The sequence below is a fragment of the Ovis aries genome, chromosome 18 (assembly GCF_016772045.2).
Source record: "Ovis aries strain OAR_USU_Benz2616 breed Rambouillet chromosome 18, ARS-UI_Ramb_v3.0, whole genome shotgun sequence".
Lineage (NCBI taxonomy): Eukaryota > Metazoa > Chordata > Mammalia > Artiodactyla > Bovidae > Ovis > Ovis aries.
The window spans coordinates 22,726,924-22,736,361 of record NC_056071.1 but is presented as its reverse complement, the minus strand read 5'-3'; positions in this window follow the sequence as shown (position 1 = coordinate 22,736,361).

The following is a 9,438-nucleotide window of genomic DNA, read 5'->3' as shown; positions in this document are numbered from 1 at the left end:
TGGTTTTCCTGTCCTTTGCAGGACCTTTCTATCTTGAGGTTCATTTCTCTAAATGAGATAAGCTTCGCTGATTTAATAGATTTAGTATCCATCAAATCCTCTCAGAATCCCAAAGCTGGGGGTCACGCTCTGCTAGTTCTCCCCCAGCTGTCTTTCATCCTGGTGTGCCTGGCGGCTCTTCCATGCGGCCACACTCTTCCAACCGTCAGAGATTCCCAAGCCTGGGAAGAAGGTGTCCTTATCAGAAAGACTTGGCACTTGCATTCTCCAGTCATCTGAGGTGTTCTGGATAGGGTCACCTGAGACCAAGGTCACAGGCTGACATGCCTGGACCTGGGGTCCCTCACCTGCTCCTTCTCCTGCTCGGCACCAGAACCACCTTCCTTGTCATTCCTGAGGCTGGAGGAGGATCCTTTCTGGGTCACCTGAGCGTCGTCTCCCGGGAGTCCAGCTCCATGGGGAGAGAGGGGTCTTCTGTTGGACTCCTCCTCTTAGGCAGTTCCTCCTCTGGGTCTTCTCGGGTCTTCAATAACTTTAAGGCGTGACACTTTTTGATTGTTTTGTTTTCCATGGGAGGGTGGATCTGAGTAACCTACCCACCAATCATCAAAGCAGAACTGTGAATGAATACATGTCTTTTATTCCTTCAAAACCAGACTTAGGAACTAGACCCTATGCCGAAGCTGAGGTAAATCTGCCCCAGCCAGTCCTGCAGCCCCAGCTCCCTCAGAGACTTCGTTCTGGGGTCCTGGCTCACTGGAGACAGTCAAGGGTACCATGTCAGGATGTGGACATGCTTATACCAGCACCTCAGGTGACCACTCCTCCTGGCGGTGCAGACGTGGTCAGCAGGAACCACAGAGCAGAAATGCCTCCCTGCAGACCCTTTCCAGGGACTGAGCACTTTGCTGTCCCTTTGGAGCGATCCAGGTGGAAGGCAGGCGTGAGCAAGTCAGGGTGCCCCAGGGCAGTCCCAGCCTGTCCTCGTCCACAAGTATTAAATTGAACCCAAGGATGCTGCCAGAGGTTGGGGAAGGACCTCAGGAGCATTCTCGGCCTGCCCACAGTAGGAACTCAGCAGGACTGTGCCCCTGGCCCCATGGATCACTCAGCAAATATCCTCAACCAAGGCTCCTGTGAGATGACACGTTCAGGTGACCCAGAAGAAGGGCCCTGTCTTCCAACTCCGGAACTGGAAGGAGGGTGGTCCTGGCGCTGATCAGAAGGAGGATGAGGCCCACCCCATGCCAGGCGCTCCCTCCCGGGGCACGTCTGTCACCTAAGCAGACAGACTCAGCCTGGAACCAGCCTGTCAGCTCACACCCACATGGGACCTGGGTGCCAACAGGAAGAGAGCAGGACCCAGGGCTGCCAAGAATGCACCCGGTCATTAGGGACTGACCAGCCATCACGTGCCTTGACACATTCGAGGAGAACACGGCCTGTCCCACAGAGCGGCCCTGGCATCAGAGGCCCTCCGAGTGGTGGTATTATCCTTAGAGCTGAGGAAGCCGAGGCACAGCGGGAAGTTGACCAGTCCTGTGGTGGTCAGTCCGACCCAGTCTTCCCACTGGGGCTCTGCAGCATCCTGGCCTGCAGTGCTCGAAGCCGTCCTGTGTGTCCCACCATGTACACCGCTCCCCACAGCTCCTGCTGGACCATGAGCCAGTTGGGGTGCACACACAAGATGGCGTGGAAGCGCGCCCACCACCCTCAGGCCTGAGACGTGGCACCACTAATTCCCTGATGGCAGTGCCGGGGCCCTCTGGGGTGGGTGACAATTGTGGGGTCAGGGTGGGTTGGGAGGTGTGCTGCCCGGGAGCCCTCTGGGGGGACCTAGGACCCCAGGCTTGGCCTCATTGAGGCCAACCTTCGAACATCCTAGAGGCTGCCCTCAGCAGAGATGGTGACTGTGACATCCAACACCCCGGCTCAGGCAGCCGTGGGGACGAAGAGGGGCCCTGGCATCCTCGACCAGGAATCCCCACGGGGACGTTTTTGCTTGTTCTGTGATTCCCTTCTTCCTTCTAAAAGGAAAGTGCCAGGAACAACTGTGGTGAGGTCGCTGTTCCTGTGAGTTGAGCTGGGTGGAGGTTTAAACCAGTCCAGTCTGTGCTGGGCGAGCCTCCTCCCTCCCCCACTCGGACGGCAGTCCTGGTCACTCTTCTGGGCCTTCTTGGCTCTTTAGGAACTTTAAGGTATGACATTTGTTATTTCTTGTCTTTGTCCAGCATTTGGCAGTGGTCCACTGCAAGGGCCCTGACCCTATCCTCTTGAGCCCTTGGCCTTCCCATGCCCAAGCCAAGGTTCAAGGCCCCTGCATTTCTGTGGCTCCAGACTCCCCACCCGAGGGCCAGTCCGGACAGAAGCCACCGCTCTGGGGCGTCCTGCTGGCGGAGGGACCAGCATCTTATAGTTTCTTCTGCTGGGAGCAGACTGCTGTCAGGCCTGGCACCAGGGTTTAAAACATCCTATATGGGTAAGAACGAGGACACCCCATACATCCACGAGTCCCGACCCTTTCCCAATCCTGCCGGATGTTTTTCTTGGAGGGACCCTGTCGCTTACGTAAACAGCAGGCGTGTTTCCCAGGGATGTGGCCCGGGCACTGCTTCTTGACCAGCGTCGAGAGAAATCTCCATGGACTCGGAGGAATATATTTTGGGTCTTTGCATGTGGCTGAACAGAACGCATAGAAATAAACGGGAGCTGTAACAGGAGAGACGGGGTTGGCCGTATGGGGCCATCCATGGTCATTCCCAGTGCCCCATGTGGTCAACCCTACCCCGGGAGTTCCCAGGCTAGAGGCGTTGCTGCCTCTTGGGTCTCGGTGCCTCAGGGCTTCCTATGGTAGGGGAAGCGGCCCAGCTTCTTTGCAAAGAGAGTCTGTGCAGGGATGCATAGCGGCTTCAAGGTCGTAGAGATGGCATAGCCCCAGCCACAGTGTTGGGCGGGGATGCTGAGAGCACCAAGATCTCCCCAACTGTGAAGCAAGTCACGTATGGCAAAGATTTGCAGAGGAGCAATAGATGGTCTCAGAGAGGCTGAGTCACTCTAGAGACAACACAGCAGCAGACCGGGACTGCGACCCTGGTCGTTTAAACCGAGGCTCCCTCAATGCCCATCTGACCTGCCTTGAGGGCAGCAGGAAGATCTGGGCTTCCCCGGCCTGAGTGCCCATGCCTGCCTCCCTCGTCTGTGCTGGGATGTGTCCATTCCCAAACCCATACGCTATGTCCCCCGGCCTAGGCTGTCATGTCAGGCTCCAGGCTCCCTGCAGGTGAGCCGCCTACCAGCACACCTTGGAGCCCTGCTCATCTGTTCTCTGTGCCCAAATGTTCTGATTCTAACTCTCTTGAGGCAGCCTTAGGACTGAAGTCCTGGAGCCCTGCTTCTTCGAAGCTCCTGCACCAAGCCCAGGAGGCTCTGCCTGGTTGCCTCATGACCAATACTATGGGCTGAGTGGTCGCCCGAAAGCCATCCATCCTCCCACAGCTTGCAATGGTGACCTTATTCCTATGAATGGTCTTGGCAGATGGAAATAATTTACTGACCTCTGCACCAAATCACCTGGGACGCATGTGGACCCTAAATCCAACAGCAGGTGTGTTTGGAAGAGAAGAGGTGATCTGAAGCACAGAGCCACCCAGGGAGAAGGTTTGGCACATGGACGCAGATCGGGGTGATGTGGCCACAAGCCCAGGGAGGCCTGGGGTCCCCAAGAGCTGGACCAGGCCAGAGGGACCCTCCTGGAGCCTCTGGAGGGAGCTGAGCCCTGCCCGCACCTTGATCACAGGTTTCTGACTCCAGAACTGGGGGAATGAGTTTGTGTTAAAACTGTCCAGTCTGTGGCCAGTGGCTGCAGCCACCCTGGACACTGAGAGTGAACTTGCCAGCTCCAAGTGAGAACAGTGGCAGGACCGGCCCCTGCACCACCCCCACCACCACACAGACACACCACCTTCTCATGCAGTTAAATGAGTTAATACGCAAAGATGCCTGAATCAGGGACGGACACTTGGACCTCCGCCCCTTCACCTCTTCCTCCCCATCATCATCACTGTCATTGTTAGGGCCCTCATCCACTCATTCAGTGGACACACAGTGCTCCTGCACAGCCCTGATGTGGGCAGCGAGGCCAACGAGCTGGGAGGCTCCGCACAGGACCCACTCTGCCTGCTGGGGCCACATGGACAAGGCCTGCGCCGTGACACGGAGACCCCGGGAGAGGCTGGATCCTCTGGTCGTGGGAGTCACGGGCCTCAGCATCAGAAGTGGAGGGATGAGCCGGTTCATCCACAGGGGTGCAGCCCTTCATTCAAAGTGGTGAAGAATGCCATGTGTCACCCTGTCCGGAGGCTCCCTTGCCCTGGTGGGCTGCGGGCACAGCCTTGGATGGAGTCTGCATCAGGAGGGCCGAGCTGACGCTGAGTGAATCTTCAGTGAGGTGTTTTCCTTAAGCCATCCTAAGTGACTTTGGCTCCATTGCTTTTTGCCAGAAACCCAGAATGACCCCAAGAACTTGTACACTCCAAGGGTGGTGACTGGGTGTGGAGCCCAGCACAGACCAGTCAGTCCTGCCCTGAGTCCCACACCATCCCCCTTCCATGGCCTGGCTTTCTTCATAGGACCTTCAGAGAATGGTGGAAAGGCAAGGGTGGTCTCAAGCTGGGGGCCCCAGCGTGGGCTCCTAGCCCTGGGGTCCCCTTGGGACACCTGGGGGACCATAGTCCCCACTGCCGTCGGGCAGCTCTGTCTCAGGAATGTCGAGTTTCTTTGCTTTTGTGTGATGCAGCACCCAGGGTATTGGGAAGTCTGCTGGTGTTACACGCTCCTGCCTTAATGGGGAAACATTATTGGTGCATTACTGCTCACTCGATGCTGGGAATCTGTTAAACACAAATGGCAAGGAACAGGAAAAACAGAAAAGAAAAATGGAGAGTTGCCTGGTTGCTTCAGGTCTCACCTGTGATTAAGAGTGTGTACAGCCTGCACATGAACCGAGTTCCCACACCTGCCAGCTATAAGGTGCCAGGCCCTGATTTTAGAACCCTCGGAGAAGGCAATGGCAACCACTCCAGTACTCTTGCCTGGAAAATCCCATGGACAGAGGAGCCTGGTGGGCTGCACTCCATGGGATTGCTAAGAGTCTGACAGATCTGATCGACTTCCCTTCACTTTTCACTTTCATGCATTGGAGATGGAAATGGCAACCCACTCCAGTGTTCTTGCCTGGAGAATCCCAGGGACAGGAGCCTGGTGGGCTGCCATCTGTGGGGGTCACACAGAGTCGGACATGACTGAAGTGCCTTAGCAGCAGTAGCAGTATGCTAGTCTTAGAAAACAAGGTGGAGAGTGTTCTTTGTTTACCCTGAGAGTTCCTGTGAGATTGCTGTTTTCTTCCTAGATTTTTGGAAGAATTGATTGACAAAACCAGTTGGTTTCATTGTGGGGAGGCTTTTAATTTCAGATTTCGTTTTTTCATGCAAATAAAATTTTCTGATTTTGTATGTCTTCTTGGGTATATTTAGGTAAGCATTTCCCCTTTGCTAGGCCCGTAGACTCTCCTATTAGTAAGTTAACTGTGGTTCATAATATCTTTCTTTTCTGTAAGATGTGTTATCCCCCTTTTAAAAATCCCTGATACTGGTGATTTGTGATTTGTCTCTTTCTCAATCAGTCTCTCTAGGGTTTATCAGGTTTATCAGTCCTTTCAAAGAGCCATTTTGGCTTGTTTTAAAATTTATATTTGCTCTATGTTTCCTTATTTCCTGCTCCTTTCCTCCATCCACCTTGTGTTTCATTCGCTGTGCTTTTGTATGGTTTTTGGGGTGGAGGATCAACTGATTTGGCCTTCCTTCTTTCCAGTATATGTGTTTAAGGCTTTAAGTTACCATCTAAACACAGTTGGCTGGTCACACAAGTTTGAATAAGCCAAATTTTCATTATCTTTTAGGTAACAGTATTTTCTAATTTACATTGTGCTTTTTAAAATTATTATTCATGAAATTCTACAAGAAGTATGTGATTTATCTTCCCAGTGTTTGGGGGGGTGTTTCTGGTGGCTCTCTGTTGATCTCTGTGAATCCCATGACGAGCCCCATCTCGGTCTTTTGGGGCTACTGTTATAAACACCGTAGACCAGCTGATAAACGACAGGAAGTTGCTTCTTATATACTGGAGCCTGGGAAGCCCCAAGATCACCAGCAGGTGCCGCGTCTGGTGAGGCCTGTTCCTGGTTGCTAGCCTGCCTGCTTCTTCTCCCTATCCTGGCAGCATGGAGCCCATTCCCTCCCGACCTGAGCCCTCCCAGAGTCCCTGCCTCCTGGTATCATCACCACGTGCAGGGTGACGTTTGAGGGCACATAAGCCATCAGCCCATTGCAATCCATAAGTATACCCTGCATTATCTCAGTCCTCTGAAATAATTTGAGCTTTCCTAAGGGCTCAATATATATTCACTTTGTTATATGTTCCTTGGGCTCTTGAAAATAATATCTATCAGTGGGAATGCAGTGTTCCGTGCGTATCAGTTAGATCAGATTTGTCAATCATAATTCAGATTTCGGTAGCCACGCTGAGTAAAGCAGAAGTAGGTGAAGTTACCCGTAATATATTTCATTTTAACATTCCCAAAATATTGTCATTTCAGTGTGTAATCAACCTGATAAAACCTCATGCAATATTTTACGTTCCTTTCTCATGCTAAGTCTTTAAAATCCAGTGTGTGTTTCAGGCTTGCAGCACATCTCATTGTAGAGCCAGCGCATTTCAGGTACTTCGTGGCTGCAGGTGACGACGTCCCAGGAAGCCCAGTTCCCCGAGAGATGTGTCTTTAATGTCTCCCACTGCAATTATGAACTTGACTGTGACTGCTTTTCTATTTCTGTCAGTTTGTATGTATTGATGTTTTGAGGTTATGTTATTAGGGACATTCAGATTTAGAATCCTCATCGTGGTGGCAGACTGAACTTGTGTGAGCATGAGATGCTCCTCTTTGTCGCTAGTGAGGCTTCTTACCTTAGACTCTCTCTGACAGTGATGTTGCGCGTCAGGTTTCTGCCCTTGTTCGCCTGGGCATCTTTACTCTCCCTGTCTGTGGTCTTCCATCTTAACCTGTGCCTCTGGGAACAGTGTGTGGCTCTAATCTTAATCAGGGTGACGCTTTCATCTTTTAATGAGGACATTTGCTCTGTTGATAACTTTGATGTTTCCGTCTGTAGATACCGTGTTGCTGTGTGTTTTCTGTTTGTCCCTCCTGTTCCGTGTTCTTTTCTCTTGCCTGCTTTTAGAAGGATGAGGTGTTTCTCTAGTTCTGTGCTCCTCTGCCAGGTTGGTGGGTGCACATTCGCAGACACAGCCTGTGTTTTACATTGAAGTATAACTTAGTACTTTTACTGCCTCCCTGACACGACTGTTTCCTCCTTGTCACTGTTATCCTTTAAAATTTTAGATATATTTTCAGCGTTATCATCACTGTAGCATTAATATTTACCCTGACAGTTACCTCAATGTTGGTCTTTACTTGTTTCTTATGTTTCAGTCAGAGATGACTTTTCTTTCTCCCAAAGCACTGCCTTCATATTTTTTTAGTTCATGTCTGTGGGTGATGAATTGTCTCATTTCCATTTGCCCTACAAGTCTTTATTTTGCTTGCACTTTCGAAGAGTGTTTTGTTGGGTATCGAATTCCAGGTTGGTGGTTATTTGTTTTTCAGCATTTTGCAGATGCCAGTCCATTATCTTCTGACTTCCTTTTTCTTGAAAAGTCAGCTCTCAGTGTTGCTGTGCCATTAAAAGCCACACCTTTTTTCCTCTGAGAGCTTGAACATTTTCTTCTTGCCTGAGGCACCTGCAGAGCTGCTGAAACCAATGTGTGGTTTTCATTTTTGAGTCAATGCTCTGATTCTTGAACCAACTCTTGCCACTGTCCCTGTCAGTCAGTTCAGTTGCTCAGTGTCTGACCCACTGCGACCCCATGGACTGCAGCCCGCCAGGCTTCTCTGTCCATCACCAGTTCCCGGAGCTTGCTCAAACTCATGTCCATCGAGTCGGTGATGCCATCCAAGCATCTCATCCTCTGTCTTCCCCTTCTCCTCCTGCCTTCAGTCTTCCCCAGCATCAGGTTCTTTTCCAAAGAGGCAGTTCTTCCCGTCAGGTGGCCAAAGTATTGGAGCTTCAGCATCAGTCTTTCCAATGAATATTCAGAACTGAATTGCTTTAGGGTTGACTGGTTTGATGTCCTTGCAATCCACGGGGCTCTCAGGAGTCTTTTCCAACACCACAGTTCAGAAGCATTGATTCTTTGGCGTTCAGCCTTCTTCATGCGCCAACTCTCATATCCATACATGACTACTGGAAAAACCATAACTTTGACTGAATGAACCTTTGTCAGCAAAGTAATGTCTCTGCTTTTTAATGTGCTGTCTAGGTTTGTCATAGCTTTCCTTCCAAGGAGCAAGCGTCTTTTCATTTCACCGTCTGCAGTAATTTTGGAGCCCAAGAAAATAAAGACTGTCACTGTTTCCGTTGTTTCCCCATTTATTTGCCATGAAGTGATGGGGCCGGATGCCATGATCTTCATTGTTTCAGTGCTGAGTTTTATACCAGCCTTTTCACTCTCCTCTTTCACTTTCATTAAGAGGCTCTTTCGTTTCAGCCCCTGGAGGCATTTCTTATTCCCTGACTGTCTTTTCTCCCACCATGAGAGGCCCCATTTATAGTTTTTAACAATGTAGTTTAACAACGGGTTCCTTCGATATATTCTATACTTCTTTCCCTCATATATATAATTTTAACCAATCCATTCCTCAGTTCACGGATCCTCTCTTCAGCTACATCCAATTTGATGTTAAGCCCAGAGCCAGAGTTCTTTAATTCAGTCACTGTTATTTGAAAGTTCTAGAATCAGTTTTGAGTCTCAGAAAGTTTCCTTTTCAAGTATCTTTTGAACTGGTGAAGTTTGCATCTGATTCCTCTAGCATCCCTCTGATATGCTGATATACATCTGATACCTCTGGATCTGGGTCCGTTCTTTTTCTCTTGGTCTTGTTTGTTGTTACACCCTTATTTGCTTTTTTGGTTGCATGGTGGACATTATCTATGGAAACCCCTAGAGTTTCTGGTGATGCTGTCTTCTCCAGAGGTTCCTCTGATGCAGACCTCTAGTGAGGACAGAGCTGTCTGTTCACTCAGGGTCTGAGTGACTTGAGGCTGGGGTGTCTTTGTAAGCTGAGTCTCAGCAGCCTTCACCCATCTTCCCCCCTGACCCCAGGGAGGAGCCCTCCAGCATCTCTATCTGGAAGCCTGGGATGCCTCCCATGGCCCCCTCCCGTCTCAGCAGGTCCTGAAGCCCACCGTCTGTCTCCCGAGTACCACAAGGTGATTGATACTCAGCGCTCAGCCGGTTTGGGCAGAGTGCTGGGTATGTTTCCTGTGC